Here is a 24,204-nt window from a genome sequence, read left to right as displayed (position 1 = left end):
CTTTCACAATTATGGAATGAATTTCGATTTGAAATTTCTACCTAAGGCATGAGTTAAAAGACATGAATAATATATAATTTTTCTCGCAATGCATGGGTTAAAGGATATGAATAATATTTGTTTTTTCTTGCATTTGTTCGCACACAAAAAATGCATATCATATAATCATTTATAAAAACTAATTATTCTTTAATTATTGTTTTTCTATTATTTTTCTTCTTTTTATGCGTGTGATGCGATGATAGAACCCAATGTAGGCTACACCTGAAGTTTCAACATTATGATAATTTGTTTTGTTAGTTTTTGAGTGTCATTTCTATAATATTTTTAATCTTAAATTTTAGTTGTTAATGTCATTCACTTTCATTCAATTTTTTTGTCAAGACAATATATTTTTTTTATTCAACATCTATTATTTGAAATTAATTCACTTTTGGTCTTTGGTGGAATCCGAAATGGGAAAATTGTAGATGCATTATGCTAAGTTAACAAAATACATGTTAATTTGACATTTTAAATTGACGTGGAATATTTTAATGAGTTAATGTTTTAGTAGCATAATTACTCAATTATGTCCATTTTCTTCAACAAACCCATACAATTATCAACAATTCACTATTTTCCCTTACCTTTTCTCTCATGTTCAAATTCATTTTTCAACTGATTTCCTTTCCTAATTTATTTTCTCTCTTCTCATTAAATAAATGAGTGAAACCACCCGTCTATGAAATGCCGCCAACCCACATTTTCTTTATACCACGTTGTGCCTATGGCCTTATTTGCTTATTTCACCATATCATAGATACAAAGAGTCTTACGCTTAAGGAATATATGTTAATGTGTCATGTGTGAGTTAAACTTTACACGTTAGATGAAAGAATGGATATTGAGTGTAAGATGACCCATATACATAATGTCTTAAACTTATTTACGAAGATGTGGTGTCAATCTCATATATGAGGTTTCTCTTAGCCAAGTACGATGATCCAACCCATTGTAGCTCCCTCAGAACTACAAACGCTGTGATGAAATATTTTGTTAGTTTTTGAATATCATTTGCTTATTTTTAATATTAAATATAATTATTTTATGTTATTTCAAATTCCTTCTTTTTTTGGTCTTTGGAAGAATCTAACAATGGAAAAACATGAGAATATTATGATTGATAATTATGAAATGCTAAGTATCGCAAGAGGTAATTTCAAACCTTCATGATATGTTGATATGGCAACATAACCCCATGATTTTCGTAAAATCCGGTATTAAAGTAAAGAAAATTGTTTTGCTCCAGCACTCCTATTTTGTCCTATTTTAACCATTCATAATTAAAATTAATAATATTACTTTGTCAAAAAACTCCTATTTAACCACAATACACCTTCGTGAATGTTTCGGGAAGAAAAAATTTGCTGCATATAGCAGCACTCTTGATAAATTAGAGAAATAATTTGATGAGTTACAAATACGTGAGAATACAAATAAATGAAATAATGGTTAAAGTTTCAATTTTTCTATTTTGCAATACATATTGTTATATGTATATATTTGCATTGAAACCATTTGATTGTCATTTTTATTTCTATAAATACAATAATGGATGGTTAGTTAATATTATATGTTTCTATAAAATAATTGATAATGATAATTGCTATAACTTTCTAATTCTGACCTTGGACTATTGAGATCTGCATGATCCAAAGATTATGTGTTTGCTTCCATTGTGTCAGAGTAATCAGTAATGGTCTTGAAATTATCTCAATTCCTTCATGATTGAATTCAGCAGATTAATTACTGCTTTCAAGGTCCAGTTTCAAGGTGGGTGTTACGGGTTTGCATCACGACATCGTGTTCTAAAAGATCTGTTTCAGATTGTTTGACTTGAAAGGGTCAATTATAATTTGTTGTTGTTTTGCAGAGAGTTGATGGATCATTAATAAATGAGAGAATCGAGGACAACAAATGCACTCATTGCTCTATAGAGTTTATATTATTAACGAAGCTATTAAAACTTACAAAACATGTATGCATACATTATTTTCTAAATAATAAAAGCATGAACTTTTCCTACTTAAAAAATCATGATTTTTTTTATTTCTATTAACATTTTTGCATTAAACTGCCTTGTTATTGTTTTCGTCGTTTTCGTCAAATAAAATATATGTGTGGCTAAAAGAAGGTAACGCTTCAATGTTTCATAAATATTAGTAATTATTTAGCATTTTAAGTAATATTATGTCGGACTACCCATAGTTCATAAGGGCTATTTCTAAAAGGTATTAGACTATATATATTGGGCCAGGATAAAAAGTGCTAAAAAAGTTGGATTTCAATTTTAAGGTCTCAACCCTACGTTTTATTCAGTTTGGTAGAACGACCATATGGGCTGAATTATTTTGACGACTTTAATTGATTTGGATTAATGAATTCTTATTAGGTTTGATTTTTTTTCATTCTATATTTTCTTATTTGAAATTAAGAGATTATGGAAATGGATCTGACCTATTTTCATGATTTAATAGATAACAATATTTTAATTTTTAAATAAATAAATACACAGTTTTCGATATAGTACTTGGATTTTTTTATTTCGTGATGTATGTTCTTTAGAAAAAAGTTTCTTAAATATTCTTTGATGATTTGGGCAAACCTGATTGAACTTTCTTCATTCCAATTGAGCAAATATTTAATAATTAACTTTTTTATGGGAGATTTATTATTTAGTTGCTTAATATAGATTTCCATAATTCGTGCATATTTGAGTAGTCTCTAGTCGGTCATTCAAGATATGGACCAGTCCAAAGGTGGACCTTAATCATTAGTATTTTTAAAATATTTTTAATTATTATTATTATCAATATAAAAAATAAATTAAAATTTTTGGTAAAGCTAACTTAGAGCATTTATTTAGAGATTTGGCAATCACCCATATGAATTTAAAGAAGAAGAAGAGAGTAATGATATAACAAAATAAAATATCAACACACATGAAAACTTACAAAACATGGTCCGGAAAACATACAATATAATTACAAAAGTTATATTTGACTATATCTTGACATTGTTGTCAACTTACTAACTATGGTTTTGATTTAAAATTATAATAACAAACGATAATCTATGAGTCCCTAAAAAAATTAATGAGAATTGATTTTTTAATTGTCTTTTTATATATGTTAATAGTGACAATTAATGTTTTTATATGCTATCAATCACATCTATCGTGTTACCAAATGTATCAAGAGTTTTCCCTAAAAAAAAAGTATCAGAGTTTATTGTAATTTATGTTAATAATTTGGCCCCATAAATAGAATTTAGATACCTTTGTTGACAAAAAACAAAAGTTCATGTTTACAATTTTGAGCAAGAGATTTATAAATAAAATAAATATTATATAGTTTAATTATTAATTCTTGTGAATCTTGCAAAAATAAAAAGTTTATTTGCACATTAATATTAACCTACAAAATAAAATGATCATAAGAATATTTCATAACAAAATAAATCATATTTTCCTATTTAGGTTAATGAATACATTTTTTTAGGGAAGACTAACGAATACATGAATGACACAATAAAATCTATAATAAAAAAAAAAACAACAATTCATAGATAAGTCCATAAAAAAAATATCATTCTCCAATAATGATGTATATAAAAAACAATAACACAAAAAATAAATTCCTTAAGGGAGGGAGGGAGGGAGGGAGAGGGGGAGAGAGAGAGATATGATGAAAATGATGACAAACATATTGACTATATATAGGAAAAAAAATAAAGTAAATGTTATAATGATGACATGTTATCTCAATTTTGATTGGTCGGTAATTTCAATCATGAATCATGATTGGCTGATAATTTAAATCATGAATCATGCTCAATTTTTATTGGTTGATAATACAAAATTTATTAATGATAAGCTATTAAAATGTTATAATTTCCATTTTTATTTTTAATAAATTAATTGAAATAAATCAAATTTGTGTGAGTGATGCAAATGACATAAATAACATGTGAGTAAATATGTGATGATTTGAATATTTGATCAAACAATTAATGAGAGGAAGCAAGAAGGAGTGACAAGTGTACTTTTCAAAAAAAAATAGTGCAAATATATATAATAAAGATAAAGATAAAGATAAAGATTGTAATTATTAATTATTTTATAGAAATGTATCATACCATATTAACCATCTATTATCGTATTTATAGCAATAGCAATGACAATCATATAGTTTCAATGCAAAGATATTCATATGGAAACATGTATTGCAAAATAAATGAGGATGCAACCTTCTTTCCTTTCAAATTTGAAAATTTAACCATTCTTTCATTTATTTACATTCTCATGTATTTCATCTATTATAGCCCATAATTTGTGCATTTTATTTTGTTTTTTCATACATATGAAACTCATTTATAACCCATCAAATTATTTTCATAATTTATCGATCATAAAAGTTTATAATAATCCAGAAGTCCTAGCTCAACTGGCAAAATGCCGAAATTGTTAGGCCGGATGCCATGACCGGGGTTCGAACCCCGGTACCTCCACTTGTGTGTGTGAGTTTATAATGGCTTTGCCATTTCGTCTATCTACCAAAAAAAAAAAAAAAAAGTTTATAATAAACATGTATTTTGTCAACTCAACATAACACATTAGCATTTATTTCACGGTTAGACCCCACCAAGACCATAAGTAAATGAATATAAAAAAATGAAATAGTTAATATATTGAATATAAAAATAAAAAAATCTACAAATAACATCCAAAAACTAACAAAACATTTCATCATAACGTTTGTAATTTTGAGGGAGCCTACAATGAGTTTGATCATCACATTTGGTTACGAGAAATCCCAGAAGTGAGATTATCAACATATCTTCTTCAAAAACCTTAAGATATCTTTATCTTTATTATATATATTTCCCTTAATTTTTTTTGATAGTACACGTGTCATCCTGAAATTCTAATGTGCATTTAATGTTTTTGTGTGCAACTGATACACAATTTGTGCAAGACTTATGTAATTGACATTATTATGCAAGTGGACGAAAAGGCTTATAATGACAAAAGAATAAATGGAATATTTTATTTAAATTATTTTTTCTAATTAATGTGATAGTAATTTCATTACTAAATTAAGGGCATAATTGATGTGACTTACTTGCTTATTTTTTCCTATAAATATAGTTTGTCAGTCTCAACATTTTCACATCATTTAGAATTCTTACGAAAATTTTAAAATTATTCTCAAAATCTCTCTTTTATTTTATTGAAACACTCTTCTTCTTAACATATTTTTTTCGTCACTCTAATTTCGAAAATTGATTCAATTTATGATATTACTCCACTATATGTTGTATATATCCATGTATTTTGTTCAAATTCACCCTATGATGGATACCATATATCTAACCATGGAGATTTTGAAATGTTTATGTGCCAAGAGAAAATTAGAAAATGTAAATATTTTTTTAGAGAATGTCGATTTGTTGGATTTTTCTTCATTTGTAATATATGTGAGTATTTGGTTCCATGTTCCATTGAGATTTTACCTTAGATCGTTGGTCAATTCTGTTTGAATATTTTTTTGAGATTTTGCAGTGGTTGTGTTTGATTCCTATTTCTACTTATTTCATGATGGATTTTGATTTTTTGTGTTATTTTCTTTTGGTTGTCATTGTAACACTAAGATCAAACATTTTTCTATCCAAGATCTATTGTTTAATTTATTCATATTTTGATGTGTATATATACATGCCCATGGTTTGTAATCATTTTTATATATAATCAATTCCTTTTTTAGACATAATTGAAAAGTACCTAAATTAGAGTGATTTTATTTGCCAATATACGACGACTGTGACTGGGTGAGTGCTCTCAAGTTGAGATTGAACTGGTCTATAATATGATCTTAATTTATTTCTCCTAAAAATATTTATTCATTTTATATATTTATAATTTAATTGAGAATAATTATTATACTCCAAACAATCTTTATCTCTATTATAAAAATTTGGCTTCATGATTTTAAAATGTACGTGTGTCACTTCTCCTTTCTAATGAGCATCAATGTCTAATCCTTCTCATAAAAATTGTTTACACATATGATCCATTTCGCAAGACAATGTCAATGTAATTTAGCATTAATTATAGGGAATAAAAAGAAATAAAATCTCCACAATTTTATTTTGAATTGAAACAATATCTACTATACTAATTGATTACCTTAAATTATATCTTTTCAAAAAAATAAAAAATGATCTTAACTCTATTATGTTACAGAGACGAAAATTAACATGGTAAAAAAAAAAAAAATCAATTGCCACAAAAATGATATGAACGAAAAATTGGTTTAATGGTATGTCAAAAATAATAATTCTTAATGGTAAAAAAAAAAAAAAGCCAATTAAATATAATATAAAGACTAATATTATATATTTGTATTATACGATTCATTTTCTAATAGAGGAAAAAATAAGTATTTGATTGATTGCATTTTTTTAAAAATACGTCTCAATTTTTAATAGAAATTAATGTCTCAATTTAAATGCATATTATATCAGTTTCTAATTTAACCCTTAAAAAAAATCAGTTTCTAATTTAAATGCATATATTATCTCAATCAATTATGTTTAATGGTATGAAACAAATAAGTATTAATTTTAAAATGTTTCTAAAAATAAGTAAGCCTATTAATTCTGTTTAATAGTATACGTTTGCAAAAAAAAAAAAAAAATCAACTGCATATATCTACTTATATAGTATACGTTTGTAAATGTTTTTTTTCAACGGTTTTGTAAATGTATTTTACCAAAGGTATATTTCTACAAATAAGTAAACCAATCAAATTTTATAACGTCGTCGTCACATTTTAACACTTAAACCAATAACAATGTAGCATGTGGCATCTTTTATCTAATAATCCAATCAGAATACATTGTTTTTTTTTATTTGCATCATATTTGTTATTTAATCAAATTGCACTTTACGTATACCATTTATCTACATATGCTTTATGTTTCTTCAATCATTCCATCTTCCTATTTCTCTTCCATATAGCGTTGTCAAAATCTTAAAAAATTATCATGGTACCAAAATATAATTACATCTATCATATCAACCCGATCAAAGTTGGTTCCACCCTATTTTTCATCATGGTGCCTATAAATATTGCTACAACTGACTTCTTTAAATCTCGCATATTTTTCTTTGGTTCTTAATTCTTTTGAGTTTGCATTATATTAAAAACCATCATTTTATGTTCAAACATCTTTCTATCTCTCTATATGTTTATATGTTTCAGACTATGTCTCTTTTTTGTTCAATTTTCTTCTTTTTTAACAAGGAGTGAAATATGTTGATTGTTCTTCGACCAATTATTTTTTGGGTTTGTCTAAATTTTATTGATTTGTTCTATTTTTTTTTTCCAGTTATTTAAATTCATTCAAAAAATAGAAGCACGAGACTACAAGGATTGAAGTTCAACACTATAAAGAATATTATTTTTAGGGGCACCACAAATATTTTAGAGTTGTATATTTTACAGAACTAATAAGTTGTACAACATCTCATAAATATTTGTATATGTATTTGTATACATACAAAGTTGTATATCTTAATGAATGCATGCGTTGTAGGGTTGTATATTTCTAATCGGACAACAAAATATTAAATGCCTTTGCTATTAATTTTTTTGGGTGTTCAAAGAACTCTGATCTACAAATTTAAGGAGTTAAGGAAGGAAAAAGTCTATTCTGAGTAACTTTGGTGTTGCTACAAATCTTGATCTTATTGGACAAAAAAAACAAGACAAATTTTGCTATTATTTTAATTTATTTTAATTAGGCAGTGTTTTGATTTGCATCAATTTATTTTAATTTTCATTAGACAATCATTAAACTGTGATAAATAAATAATAAATAGTTACAAAATCAACTCGATCACGAAATTTTTCTTTACAACATAAATGATATCTTTTTCATGATTTCATGATTAATGAAGCAACCAAGTAAGAAAATTGACTTTAATATGTAAATGATAACTCTTAATCTAATGAGAAATTAAGATGTGTAATTTTTATGTTGTTGAGCCAATCATATTGCCTAATTTTGGTTTTATTACATCATTTTATTTAATTTGCTTCAAATAATATTTTACTTATACTATTAACCTATATGTACCTTATTTTTGTTCAATCATTTCATTTGCATATTTCTCTTTCGTACAATGTTATAACGACATTAAGATCGGATAACATCTCTGAGATCAGTCCGATGAAGGAATCATAGAGCATATGCGTTCAAATTGTTCGTAATTCGTTCATGATGTCAATCGTGACACACTTGTTTACTTGAGAAATATTCAAATGAATACTGCTCCCAAAACAAAACAAAAAAAATAATAATCAAATGAATAGCTCTTCAAATGAATATACATGTCAATCTATTCATAAATTAGGCATTATCCACAAGTGATTACACGGACATAAATTTTTTAATTGTCTTCAATGATATTCATTGTGCCATTTTTCATAAGGAAAATAAATAATTAGGGGTCTTATTAGCAAAACATATAAGGCAAAAGGTATTGGATCCATTTCCATTCTAATGAAAATTGTTTGACAATGACAATAACAAGAATATTTGTGGGATTTGGGAAGACATGTGTGAGGAATTTATGGATTTCAAATAAATAAAATATCTTTGTTTTTGTTAAATTAAAATAACTTTTTTTTTTTAAAGAAATATCTTTGTTTTTTTTTTTGCATCAAAATACATATATATACCAAATACCGATATATTTTTAACAAAAAAATACCAAAATATTAATGTGCACTCCACCATTCTTAATTTAGACTTTGACTGTAATATCAATCTTGACAAAGTTTGGAACATATTTCAAAACCAATTGGACAAACTACTCATAAACCTCTAGCAAAACTTAATTTTAGTTATCAATAATGTTTCCTTTCATATAGTGTATCCTCTAATTTGGTGTTGAACTAATATTTAAATTCTTTATAGAAGAAGTAATCACATTTGGTGCTTTGAATATAATTTCTTCTGGTGTAGTTAACTTTTGGAGGACCTAAACATATTTACAATTTAATGTTAGTATATTTTTAATTATGTGCGCAAATTCACTTATGAAAAAATAAAATTAAAAATTAGGGCAACATAAACCTAACAAAATAGAATAAAAATAAATAAAATTAAAAAGATCAACAGATAAAAATATCATTGTAATGAGTTTTTGTCAAAGCACCAACAATACACATATCATGAGTTCCCGTGAGCTTAGCTCACTTGGTAGGGACACTGGATAATGTATGCAAGGTCCAGGGTTCAAACTCCGGCCACCACAAAAAAAATACACATATCATAAAATATGTTACCCTTTTGGAAAACCGTATTACATGGGCTCTCATATCCTTAATCAACAGTAAATATCATGCATTCCATCTCTTTCAACATGCCTCATTAAATATGACAATGCAATGTAATGTGCAAGGGTTGGAGTCCGAATTCAATTTTGAATGATTTTATAAAATTCAAATTTCTTCTATCTATTTATCATAACAAAAAAAAATCATTATATCTAATTAGAAGGATTTCCTCAAATCCAAATGACTTTCACTTTCATTCGTATTCATATTAGCGATGTTAAATTACATAACGCTATAAACTACTATCAATTAGACTCTTATAATATTATAGAATATCATTCAGATTTTAGATGTAGTCACATTTACTATTGATATACATCTCAAATATGGTAACCTCAGGTTGAGAAAACATATGTGAAACTAAAAAAAAAATGCTTAAATGCATGTTAAAAAATAAGGTCAAACATAGACACATCATGTTCAAAAAGGTTCGTTGGTGGTGGTTTCATATAGAGCGATTTATGTTCACCTAGTTATTAAGTAGAAAGAAAGAAAATTAAAAGGAAGAAACAAATATGAAAAAGGAGTTTGAACATGAGAGAAGATGAGGAAACAAGGTATTATGTGTTTTGTTCGCAAGAGTATATGGAATAATGGGAGTTGTTGGTAATATTATGAGTTTGTTGAAGAAGTTTGATATTTCTGGATAATTATTTTACCAAAAAAATAGATCCAATTAAAAAAAATGCTAGGTAATTTTAAATGTCTAATGAACATATATTTTGTCAACTCGGTTTTCCATTAGATTCAAAAAATCAGTTTTTCATTATCATTTGTCACCAAAGACTGAAAGTAAATGAATTTGAAATAACAGTGGTTGAATGAAAAGATTCACTGGAAGATAATGATATCCAAAAACTATATTTTAAGCAAACAAATTAAACAAATGACATCTCAAAACTAATGAAATAATAGTTCATCATAAGTTTGTGACTTTCGAGAGATCCTACATCAAGTTTGATCATCATATTAGACGAAGAGAATCAACACAAGTGATTTTGACACCACATTTCACCATAAAATTTAAGGCATTAGATATATGGATGATGAAAACGAACAAAAAAAACTGGTATGAAAGTGAACAATATGAACATTACAAATAGTATGGAAGCGAATGACTTCCAATGACAAAACTTCAAGATAAAAAATCAAACAAATTACATCCAAAGTTTAACAAAACAGTTTATCATATTTTTGGGACTTCTATGGAAGCCTAAATTAGGTTGGATATTCATATTAGACCAATAGCAACCACGCAAGTGAGATTGACACCAAATATTCACACAAAGTCTGAAGGCACCAGGTATATGAGATATCATACTTATATGTTATCCAAAATATACTCTTTCATCTACTATGTAGAACGATAACTCATACTTGACACATTAAAATCATTTAATCAAGTATGTGACTATCTGCATCCCTAATTATGTGACATAATCATATAAAAACAAACAGAAATACAACATGTTCAAAAAATGTGAGTTGGTGGTGATTTTATAGAGGGGGGTTTATGTACCTTTATTTCATGAGAATAGAGAACGGAAATTAGAAGAAAACAATGAATACGAAAAAGAAATTTGAACAAGAGAGAAATGATAAAGAAAAAAATGTAGTGTGTACTTTTTTTATGAGTATAGGAAATAGAGTTAGTTGTCGGTAATTTTATGGGTTTGTTGAAGGAGTAAGATACTTCTTGGTAACTATTTTACCAAAAAATTATACTTAATTAAAAAAATGTCACATTATTTTAAAATGTTTACTAAATATGTATTTTTTCAACTTAGTATAACACATGAACATTTTTTTCATTGTCACATGCCACCAAAGACCAAAATTGAAGGAATTTAAAATAATAGAGGTTGAATAAAAAATAGCATTAAAGAGAAAGACATCCAAAAACTAAATATTTAGATCAAAAAAACCAGACAAAAGGCATCCAAACATTACTAAAATAGTTCATCATAATGCTAAGACTTAGAGTTCAAAGGGAGACTACACATGGAGCATACACTGAGTTGAATCATCATTTTTGGTTAAAGGCAATCACGCAAGTGAGATTGACACCACATCTTAACTTAAAATGTCAAATAAGCATTTATTGTTCAATTCAGCATAAAACATCTACAGTTTTCTATTTTCAGATCCCGCCAAAGATCAAAATTGAATTTTTTTGAAATAAGCACATCCAAAATATAAAATTTAAGATATAAATTTCCACCACTCTAATTCACCAAAAAATCTTAAGGCATTATGTATATGAGTTTTTCCACTTATATTTTTCTCACCATCTAATCTTGCATCCAATATAGAATATAAACTCACATATGACACATTAGCATATCTCTCTCAAGTGTGGGACTCTCTGCATTTGTGATTTATTGACATAAACAAGTAATATGAAATTGGATCACTACATGTAAAACATGTGGGTTGATGGTTGTTTCATGGATGAAGGTTTACGTTTCTTTCTTACAAGAAAGAAGAGAAAACAAATTATAAATAGAAAGACGATGAAAAAAAGAATTTTAAGAAGAAAGAAATGATAAGAAAAAAAAAGGATGGTGTGCGCTATCTATGAGAATATAAAAAATAGAGTTAATTGTTGATGATTTTACAGTTTTGTTGATGGAATTAGAGATTTTGACGTAATTATTTTACCAAAAAAATTAGAGTCAATAAAAACACACTGCATCCTTTAAAAAATTTAATAAGCATGCATTTTGTCAACTGAACATAACACATCTACATGATTCTATTGTCACATTCCACCAAAAAATCAAAAGTGAAGGAATTTAAAATAATGGAGGTTAAATAAAAAAATAGCATGAAAACGAATGACATCCAATAACTAAAATTTAATATAAAAAAAATCAAATGACACTCAAAAACTAACAAAATGTTCATCATATTTTCGGGACTTACGGGGGATTCTACACCGAGTTTGATCACCATATTATAGTAGAAACCACACAAGTGAGGTTGATATCACATATTTATGCAAAATCTTATGACATCATGTATATGGGTCATCTTACTTATATGGTGTTCAAAATCCACTTTTTCATCCTATATAAAACTTTAACTCACAATTGACACGTTAATATCTTTTAATCAAGTGTATGACTCTCCATCCATGTTTGTAATTATGTGACGAAGCACATGTTCAAAAAGGTTGGTTAGTGTGGTTTCATGGAGGGAGATTTATGTTTCTTTCTCCCATGAGAAGAGATAAAGGAATTTAGAAAGAAAAAATAGTATGAAAAAGGAATATTAACATTAGAGAAGATAAAGGAAAAAATAATTATTGTGTTATATTTGTGGGAGCAGATAGAATAGCATGAATTATCGATAATTTTATGGGTTTGTTGTACGAGTTAGAGATTTTTGAGTGATTATTTTACAAAAAAATTATACTCATTTAGAAAAAACATTACATAATTGTAAATGTCTAATAAGCATCTATGTTGTCAACTCAACATAACATTTATGCAATTTCTCATTGTCACATGTGTTGGGTAATCAAGTGTGAGTGATTATGTCCCACATTGAATAGTGTCATACCCCAATTTTTGACCTAAGGCCCCACTGACACATGTCACTTGACTCTGATCGATCTCTGATTTTTCAGTAAAAAAATTCGGCAGGGAGGTATTTTAAAATACCTCATTTTTTTATTCCGAGTCGGACCCTCTTTTCTCTTTTTATTTTCTTTCCATCTTTTTATTAATTTTAATTTTAATATTAGTTACTTTTTTTATATTTAATAATTTTTATTTTCCATCTTTTAATTTTATTTTTCTTTAAATAATTTAGTTTAATTTTTTTTATTATTTTATTTCATATTAGATTTATTTTATTTCTTTTTAATTAATTAGTGTCCAAAAAAATAAAATAAAGTGTCAATAGATCCAAAATAAAATGTACAAGGTCTAAAAAAATTTCAAGTTAAGTGTCAACTTTAACATTCCTTTTTCAAAATTCACCATAATTGTCCATCATTTCCATTAAACCAATTTTACTTTCTTCATCAACCTCCTCACCTATAAATAGAGCTCTCATTCCACACAATTTCACACACCAAAAGTTCTCTTGAGTTGTCAAAGAACTTTTCTCTCTTCTCCCTCTTTAGCTTGTGTTGACGAGCTATTCTTTTCTTCTCCCTCTTTTTTCTGTCCCTTCGGAAAAGTCCCTTCGGTAATTTTTGTCCCTTCGGTTGTCAATTTCTTTTATTTTCTTGCATTTTATTTCTTTTTAGCATTTTATTTTATTTCTATTTAGCATTTTAATTATTGTTATTTATTTTTCAGCAATTAGAATGTATTTAGGTGCAATGTAAAATATAAATGAGAAAAGTGTGCGGGTGTGTGTGTCCTTTTATTTCTTTACCGCATTATATATATATCCAAAAATGCAAAAAAATTAGATTAGGGATTTTGTGGTGATCCAACGTCACTACAAAAATCCACGCGCTTTTATTTTTATTGCTCCGTTAGTTTAATTTTTATTTAATATTCCAAAAAAAACAACAAAAAACATGCAAATAATCAAAATTACAAAAATATTTTCATAATAAACCTTGATCCAAATCAAGTGACCGCATTTTTATTTTCTTTTCTTAATCAAACTTCAATCAATTTAACTTTATTTTAAGTCTCTTTTTTTCAATATTAAAAAACACAAACAAATACTCATTTGTCACTTGACTTTTCATTTTAAAACCTTTTTCAAAACTAATAAAAAACACTCAACAAATCAAACGTCAATTTCTGCCCCGAACTACGAGGTTTTGATCCCTCACGGGTACGTAGGCAGAGGACCATGTCCTTCCAAATCAATAAAAATGTAGATAATACGTCTTTATTTTTCCACATTAATTCCTTCTTTTCAAAAAAATAAGCAAGCAAGTTATAGCACATTAATTAAATAAACTCAAGAGGTTCTCGTAGAGTACTGCAAATATTTAGGGTGCTAATACCTTCTCTAAATATAACCAACCCCTGAACCCTAAATCTCTCAATATGGGGTGTTTTGAACTTTTTCCCCTTTTTCTTAAAAATTAAATGTTCAGTCGTGAAATAAATTAGTGAGTCAAAAGCTAATCAAATAGCCTTGATCTCCGAAATATGACGCGACAACTAGGAATGGAGGAAACAAAAGATATATAAGAGAAAGAACTCATAAAGCCATTGTCTTAAGGTTTTGGGTAAGAGTGTGGTGGTTTAAGTCTCTTATATATGATCCTAGAGACCTAGACGTTTAACCTATTGTCTCCTCCGGGGGGTCCTCGGACTCCCCAACAACATGCACTAAAGACAAAAAAAAAAAAAAAGAACTTGAAATAATAAAGGTTGAATGAAAAATTTCGAAAAAACTAAAAGAACAGTTCATCATCATCACATTAGACTAACAAATACCACAAATGTGAGATTGACACCACATCTCCACCCTAAACCTTAAGGCATTAGGTATATGAGTCTTATCACTTATTTATTGTTCGACGGTTACTCTTGCAGTCAATGCGAAACTTAACTCACACTTGACACATTAACATTTATTCCTTAACTACGAGACTCTCCGCATCGGTGGTCTACCATCATGAACCAATGCCACTTCCCCACAAATTCGAATCGGGTTATGATATTATCGTCGGGCCTTCTAAGGGAATCAACATTGGTGTGAGTCGATTTATTAGATAAAGAGCAACCACGCAAGTGTAAAAGTTTGTTCAACATCCACTGTTCTATTCAATGTTAGACCGTAACCACAAATTCGAATCGGGTTATGATATTATCGTCGGGCCTTCTAAGGGAATCAACATTGGTGTGAGTCGATTTATTAGATAAAGAGCAACCACGCAAGTGTAAAAGTTTGTTCAACTTCCATTGTTCTATTCAATGTTAGACTGTAACCGACACTTGATAAATCACAACATATTATCGCCTCAAGTATCGAGAAGTTCTAGCCCGTGCTTGGCACGGGTCCACATACTAGTTTATTATATTTTAGAAGTGTAGCATTCCGTTATATGTTGTTTACTCTGATAAACATTTATGAAATTTTTAAGTTGGGAAAACGGGGTGTTACATCCGACGCGGTGGTGGGGTCGTTTTCCGGTGCGGTGGTCGCCGAGAAAATTCACCCGTTCGTGGTTTTTCTTTGTGGGTTTTGTAGATAATATGAAGGAGAGTATGTTTATGGTGGTGGTTTGTCATGAAACAATATGCGGTGGTCTAGATCTAATAATGAAAGTGGCGGTTTGGAGACTAAAATATGTCTCCGATCCAAAATTAAATTTCAGAATGAGATAGAGAAAGAAGAGAGTATGTAGATTATGTATTTTGTTTGACAAAAGATGGCCGGAAACACCACGGTGGGTGGCCGGAAAATTCGGTTGGAAAGGAGGAGAGGGAGAGTATGGCTTTGTTTTGTAGAGAGAGGGAGAAAGAAAAGGAAATGAAAGAAGAGTGGAGTAGATTTTGTAAAGAGAGGAAAAAATTATGATTTTTATTTTATTTTGGATTTTTGTTCATGAATGTTGGTGAAAATGATATGAATATGATGAAGAAAAGTGAGGAAGAAGATGAAGAAAGGGAGAAAAATTAAGTGTTGTTGACTCACCGTAAGATAAAATACACCTGCGTAATCCAATGACCCTCCTTTTAAAAAAAAAAATCAAACGGTTTAAATTAGAATAATTAATAGGATCTATGGTGGACCATTTTTAAAGTCGGTCCACCATAGACATTTGGGGGTTAAAGTTAACAGTTAGGATCTTTTTGACCTAGAGGACCAAAATGTGAGTTTTACAATTTATGGGACCAAAATGTAAACACATAATTATTTAGAGGACCAAATGTCCAATTAAGCCTAAAATATTTTATGAGAGTATGGTTCAAAAGAAGAAGAAAAAAGAGTTGAAATATGTGTTGTAAAAATACACAAGATCAGAGGGTATTTTAGTAAATGCAACATGAATAGTGGCATCCTTCCACTTTCTCCTCTGTTGAGCGCAGAAACAATTCTCACGTGGGATCCGCCAAAAACTTTCTTTCCTTAGCTTTCATGAAGGTGTGCCAAATAATGGAAAGGGCATCATTCCACTCTCTTTCCATCCCACGCACCTTTCTTTCCTTGGAACCAAACACAGCCTAAGTGTTTGGTCTAGTAGTCAGAAGACATACTTTAGATCTAGAGATTACATGTTTAAATCCCTGCTAGTATCCTTGAAGATGAGTAAATTGAAATATCGTTGTGAATGCTCTTTATCTCTAGATCTTTCATACCTTGTTCAAAATCATCACTCCATCACCATAATTTTTTTGAGAGGCCCTCACCATAATTGTTTTACCAAAAATAAATTTAATTTTTTAGACCAAAAGGAAATTCTTTATAATTTTTTTTAATAACATTATTAAATGTCATACCTCATGAATCATTATGGTCCAATGATCATTAAGAAGTTATCATGTGTACAAATTTCTTTGTAAAATTAGCAATAAATTTCTTAAATAGTATTTTTTTTTTGTATCAAAAGACATGCTCTATTAGTATGTTTTAAGACAAATTAAACTTTGTAAAAAATTTGTAAAATTAGAGTTTAAAAAATCATTGGATTATAGCTAAAATTTAATTTTCGGTATGATTCTATTCTCCTTCAAAATGTTGACGTTATTTCTGTTTCTATAATGATATGATATTCCCATGTTTTTGGACAATCAATTTTCTATTAAAATGTGACATTGAAGCTTTCCCATTCTCCTGGTTTAGCAAAAAAAAAAAAAAAAACTTTTATTTTGAATAAAAAAGTTGAGGTTTCGAGAGTTCATCAAAGTCAGAACATGTTTCATGGTTCAAAGAGTGCTTACATATGTATTTAGACCATCCAGAACCGAGGACCCCAAATTGAGTGCTTAAATGGGCTCCCTGTGTCCGCATCACTCAATTACGGTAATACTTAATAAACATCAATTTTCTCCAACCTAGCACCTCAAAAGAAATTATTAAATAGATCCCGCAAATAATTCTATATCATTACATTTCAAATAAATTTCTTTATTTTATTAAGATTTATTAAATAGGACCCGCAAAAAATGGAGAGAGACAGGGTGCTTCCATACCCACCCTTCTCCATCGACACCCATATATTATACTCCACAATGGAGATATCTATTTAATATGGTGTTAAATAGATGAAACATCCACCATTATGAATGGTCTTATAGATCATCAATTAAAAATAATTATCACACCGACAACGAAAATTGAATCCGCAACCTTGTGGACGATTCAATATTATTATTACTATTGATAGCAAAAAAGAATGAATGATATGCTACCATACTTTTTTTCAAAAAATATGCTACCGTACTTAAAAAAGAACATGCAAGCACATATTAATATACTGTTAATGTCAATGATTTCTTCTTCAAAATGTTGTTGTTATTACTATTTCTATAATTATATGAAAAGGTTTGGGGTATATCCCACTTTTCTTTCATGAATGGTTTCCTTTTGTTTGAATGATTATGGGTAGTGTGCTTTGCAATTTTTTGTTTAAAAAAATTAAACTAAAAAAAAATTATATGATTTATTCACGTTTTTGAATAATTTTTTTTCTTTAGCTTAAATATCATTTTGGCCCCTTAACTTATTTTTAAGGTTTAATATGGACCCTTATCTTTAAACCGGTCAAGTTGATCATTTGACTTATTTTAAAAATTCATTTTGGTCTCTTGATTTTATTACAGTCAATTTGGTCTGTTAACTTATATAAATTAGTGCAACTTGATCCCTTAAACTATGTAAGTTAATTAATGCAATTTTCTTACCAAGTAGCTGAATATGATAGTATATTTTCATAAGTAAAGGGAGCAAGTTCCATTAACTTGCATAAATTGAGTTCAAATTGACCGGTTTTAACAAACCAAACAGAACTTTTAAAATAATTGAAGGGACCAAAGTGATATTTAAGCCTTATTCTTTTAAAATATGTCAAAATTGAGGCTTCTATTTTTTGAATAAAAAATTAAGACTTTTTAAAGGCTACTATCCTGTTTTACATTTATAATTTAAACAAAACCGATGTTATCATTTGTATTAACAGTAGAAAAGGAGTGAATCTCACCCAAAAAAAAAAAGGAGTAATCAATGACATATTACCATACATAGAAAAAGCACATTCTAGCTAGCACATGGTATAGTAACTTAAGTTGATACGAATTATTTGTTATATGTTATGATGTTGAAATCTCCTCGAATATATTTATATATAAGAATTCTTTTTCTTTTTCTTCTGAATATTTTGTTAATAATTACATTTTGAAAATTAAAGGAAAAATAGAAACAACGTGACATGCAAGAATAAATTGAGAAATTTAAGAAACAATCACATATAAAAATGATATTGTCATTAACAAAAAAATGTAATATCATGTATAAAATTTTAGAGTTTGGCGGGCATAGGACGGAGGCTTCCCGAGATGCCAACATAGTTGAGATGTCAGTGTGGCCTTCTGATGTCTATCTTTCTCATTGCTTAGCAAAAAAAAAAAAAAGGAGCAATGGAAATTAATGAGAGGATTATATGTAAAATGACAAACCATAATGACAGTATAATTGCAAATTAATTATTATAATCATTCGTTAACTTATTGTCCTTTATTTTTTTTGGTTACAACTTATTGTCCTTTATAATCCCTTAAAAAAAATTATTTTCCTTTATAAAATAAATGAAATTTTAATGATCTTAAAAATGAATCATAGAACATATCATTAGCCATTAAATGATTGTAGGAAAACTCCTAATCATTTATAATAATAGATAAATATAATAGTAATTCTTGACTAAAAAAACAATATTAATTAATAAAAAAGGTGTTTTTATATTGAAAATTGGTGTTTGAATTTCAATATTCATTTTATTTATTTATTTATTTTTCATTTCTTTTTATTTTGCAGCATGATCGTGGGCACATTGATCATATTTCATCATCCAATGATCATGCTGTTGAATTTAAATATTGCATAATATTTTGAAATTTAATTTTGGATTAATCTTAAAAAACAACTAATGAGAATTGATTTTTTATAATTAACTTTTTATATATGTTATCGGTGACAATTAATATTTTTATACGTTATCAATCACATTCTACCAAAAAAAAAAAAATGTTATCAATTACATTTATCGTCTTACCAAATGATCAACTTGCTAACTAAGGTGTGAGCTTAAAATTATAATAATAATATCAATAATCAATGAGAATTGAACCCACTTGGGTTGGCCTGGTGGTATTGGCGTAGGTCTTGGGAGTATGCTCCTCCGCAAGGTCTCAAGTTCGATTCTCTCCGGTGTTAATTTGGATGGGCTATTTAGCTTCTTCAAAAAAAAAATAATCAATGAGAATTGATTCCCTAAAAAAATATTGAGAAATGATTTTTATAATTAACTTTTAATATATGTTTTTTTTAAGACGCTAAATTAGTCTATCTAAATTAACAACGGAGAGAATCAAACTTATGACATTGACGTTTTTAATTATATGTTATCAATCACATTTATCGTGTTATCAAATGTATAAGAGTTTATTGTAATTTATGTTAATAATTGGCCCCATAAATAAAATTTGACATACCTATGTTTGAAAAAAAGAAAAAAAAATCAAAAGTTCATGTGTTGATATAGAGATTCATAAATAAAATAATATTGAATAGTATAATTATTAATCTTAGTGAATCCTGTAAAAATAAAAATTTCATTTGCACGCTATTACTAAGCTACAAAATAATAATCCTAAGAATAGTTCATAACAAAATAAATCCTATTTTCATATCCAGGTTAACGAATACATGAATGACACAATAAAATGTATTAAAAAACCCAAAATTCATAAAGAATTCGATAAAAAATATAATCTTCAATAATTATATATATAAAAAACAATAGCACAAAAAGTAAAAAAATTCATAAAATGAGTGAAAATGGGAATCGAACGCACAAACATCGCAAAATCATAAAAAAAAAATATGCAAAGAGGAACGAGCAAAAATCCAAACAAAAAAACTACAATAGAATATAAAATTGGTCAATTTAAATGAAAAAACGTCAACAATAGACTTATCATTATCAAATAAACATTCTTAATTTTTCTCTTGGTACATAAACCTTCTTCAAGTTACATAATTAGATTTATGTGATAACTTGTTAGAACTTGAGTTTCCTATGATGAACATGCGTATTTGGACAACATGCGTGGAGATGTACAATATACAATGTACTTATATGAGAAACTGAACAAATTTTCAAAATTTGAAGGCATATTGTAACACCCCGTTTTCCCAACTCAAAAATTTCATAACATTTATCAGAGTATTCGACACATAAACGGAATGCTACACTTCTTAAAATCATAAATGAGATAAATAACAATTTATCCTTCAACATATTAATTCAAAACTTCGCAGCGAATTTAATATAACATCATAAATAGTCTTGGCACGTAGGCCTCATCAAAACATCTTATAAAATTCAATTAACAACTTAATCATAAGAATTCATAGTCAAATACGTAAGGCATAGAAAATATCCATAAAAGATTTCATCCCGATACGTATCAGAGCACCTAAAAGACTCAGTGAGGGATAGCCACTCACGACAACAAACAACAGCAACCTACTCTCGATCACCTGCAAGTTACTCATACGAAGAGCAACATTTCCAAGCAGAAGGGGTGAGATTTCACAAAACAATAATATTAAACATATAATTCAACAATTATATTTAACAACATGAAAACATCATAATATCATCATAGATAATAATATATCATATATCACTTCATTAACAGTTCATATAAAGAATCACAACTTAACATCTTGGCAACTTAACAACTTTGACTCGACAATGCGACTTCAACTTGACTATGCAACTTAAACCTCTTATATGCATGTGGTATCAATTCAGGGCATCAAGCCCTCAACATAATAAGTATTAATATACTTCCAGGGCATCAAGCCCTCAACTTAGTTGAGCTAAAGCTCCAGGGCATCAAGCCCCCAACGATGAATGCGAATGCAAGGACTCAACAACTCAAAATCTTAGAAACAACGACCTCTTATATAAATCCAATAATTTGGAACATCATCTTTCAACTTAGACCGACTCATGCAGCTTAGTTAAATAACAAACAGCAACATAGGCAGTATGCAAACCAGTTCATGATATAACAATATCAAATGCAATTCAACAACATGACAACATCAAACATAATTAATGTAATGTATATACAACTATATAACATTATCAACAACATTAAATCATATAATTCAGGCTTACTGAAACAACAACAGCTAGATAAACAACTTAGTTTCTTACCTCTAAGATCAACTCACATCAACTAGTACGACAAAGGTCACATTTAACCTAACAAGGCATTCTGTCTCACAAGGACTCGCGAGGCGAGAGCCTCTACTCGCTATGGCAAGTTCATAAAAAATGGCATTCGCCTTGGCGAGTAAGAAACTCGCCTTGGCGAACCAGAAACTGGGTGCTCTCGGGAATTTGACATTTTTCACCCAAAAATCCATTTTTAAACTTTCTAAGGTTCAATCTCGGTCTAAAAACTTCCCTAATCATTATTATACATGTTCAGGCACTCAAAATCATCTAAAGTTCAACTTCAGGGTCAAAACTACAAAATCATGTTGACTCACTGGTCACACTCGTTATGGCGAGTGAACTGCTCGCTATGGCGAGCTGCAGGGTGTGACTCGCGAGGCGAGCAATGAAGTTCATCACTCGCTATGGCGAGGATCATCACTCGGGAGGCAAGCGATGAATGTTGGCTCGGGCAGAAGTGCAGTTTTCACCAAAATTTACCTAATCACATGGTTTAAACCTCAAAACTAATTTTTGTAATCATTCTATGGATTATCTAAGGTCTGTAAATAGTTTCCACATCAATCTAACCATTCTACATCAATTAATCCTCAATTTCTCTCTTTAACCCTAATTCTCCAACTTCTCTAATTCAATCCTACACAATACATTTTCTATGCGAGAAAGATGAAAATGATGAAAAGCAAATTGTCTATTTATAAGGAAAACACCATGTATTAATTTACAAATGACTCATAATCCATTTTGATTGACTCATGAAAAACAAATGAGTCATAATCCTTTTTTTATTGGTTGATATAAAATAAATGTGTCATAATCAATTTTAATTAGATGATAAGAAAGCATTAAATGATATGAGAAATATGAAGATACCAAGTGTACTTTTCAAAAAAAATTAAAGCAAATGTTTATGATAGAGATAGAGATAGAGATAGAGATATCAATGACTATCAAATGGTTTCAACGCAAAAAAAGGTAAATAATGATGCAGATTTTCTTGCATTTTAAATTTTAACTTTGACTGTTATTTTCTGTATTTGCATTTCCACATATTTCATCTATTGTAGATCAAAAATTGTACATTGTTTATAATTTGTTGCGTACAATATAACTCATTTATAAAATACCAAAACTGAAGGAACTTAAAATAATATAAGTACATATTTTATCAATTCATCATAACACATTGACGTTTTCTGTAACGCCCTCTCTAATTATTTGATTATTTAAATGAGTTTAGAATATACTTATATGATTTGTATGATTTATATGATTTATTTTGATGAGTAATATATATACTATTTGATTTAGAAATATATATATGTTATTTGATTTAGAAATATATATATGTTATTTGATTTAGAAATATATATATATATATATATATATATATATATATATATATATATATATGTTATTTGATTTAGAAATGTATATATGTTATTTGGTTTAGAAATATAAATGTTATTTGTTGTAGAAATATATATGATTTGTTATAGAAATATATATATGATTTGTTATAGAAATATATGTCATTTGTTGTAGAAATATATGTCATTTGTTATAGAAATATATATATGATTTGTTGTAGAAATATATGTCATTTTGCTATAGAAATATAAATGATTTGTTATGGAAATATATATATATATATATATTGGGATAGAATATTAAGATTTGGATTTAAGAGAAAAATAAGATAAGTAGGTTAAGATTTTTATAAATAGGAGAGAAAACCTAATTTTAGAAAAATAATTGCACGTACGATTGTTTTTGGAAAAGAAGGAAAACCAAGAGAAGAGCTAGAGAGAGGGCTGCGATTTCTTCAATACAAGGTAAGGGTGAGACTAATAATTCAGTAATGTTAATTGTTATAATTATGATCATTAATTGACAAAGTTAGGATTGATTTAGAAAAGTTTTGAAATTAGGTTAAATCCCTAAAATTGATGATCAAACGGTAAAACTTGATTAGATTGATGTAGAAACCGTCCTATAACCTTAGAATATGTTTAGGATGAATTCTGGAATTGAGATTAGGCTTAGAACCATGTGAGATCACGAAATTTGTGTAGAAACTGCATTCTGTCCGAGCCAAAGTTCATCGCTCGCCATAGCGAGCTATGATCCTCGCCTCGCGAGGGATGAATGTTCATCGCTCGCCACGCGAGCCATAACCCTTCGCCTCGCGAGTTACTTGTTGTAGCTCGCCACGACGAGCAACCCTACTCGCCCTAGCGAGCTTGACCAGAGAGCATGTCATTTTCTGAGTTTTTGACTTTTGAGTTGAACCTTAGATGCCTTTGAGTACCTTTAGGTGCCTACTATTGATTAGGGAATGATTTAGAACGAGAT

The sequence above is a fragment of the Medicago truncatula genome, chromosome 2, assembly GCF_003473485.1.
Source record: "Medicago truncatula cultivar Jemalong A17 chromosome 2, MtrunA17r5.0-ANR, whole genome shotgun sequence".
NCBI classification, from domain to species: Eukaryota; Viridiplantae; Streptophyta; class Magnoliopsida; order Fabales; family Fabaceae; genus Medicago; species Medicago truncatula.
Note: the sequence above shows the minus strand (reverse complement) of the source record.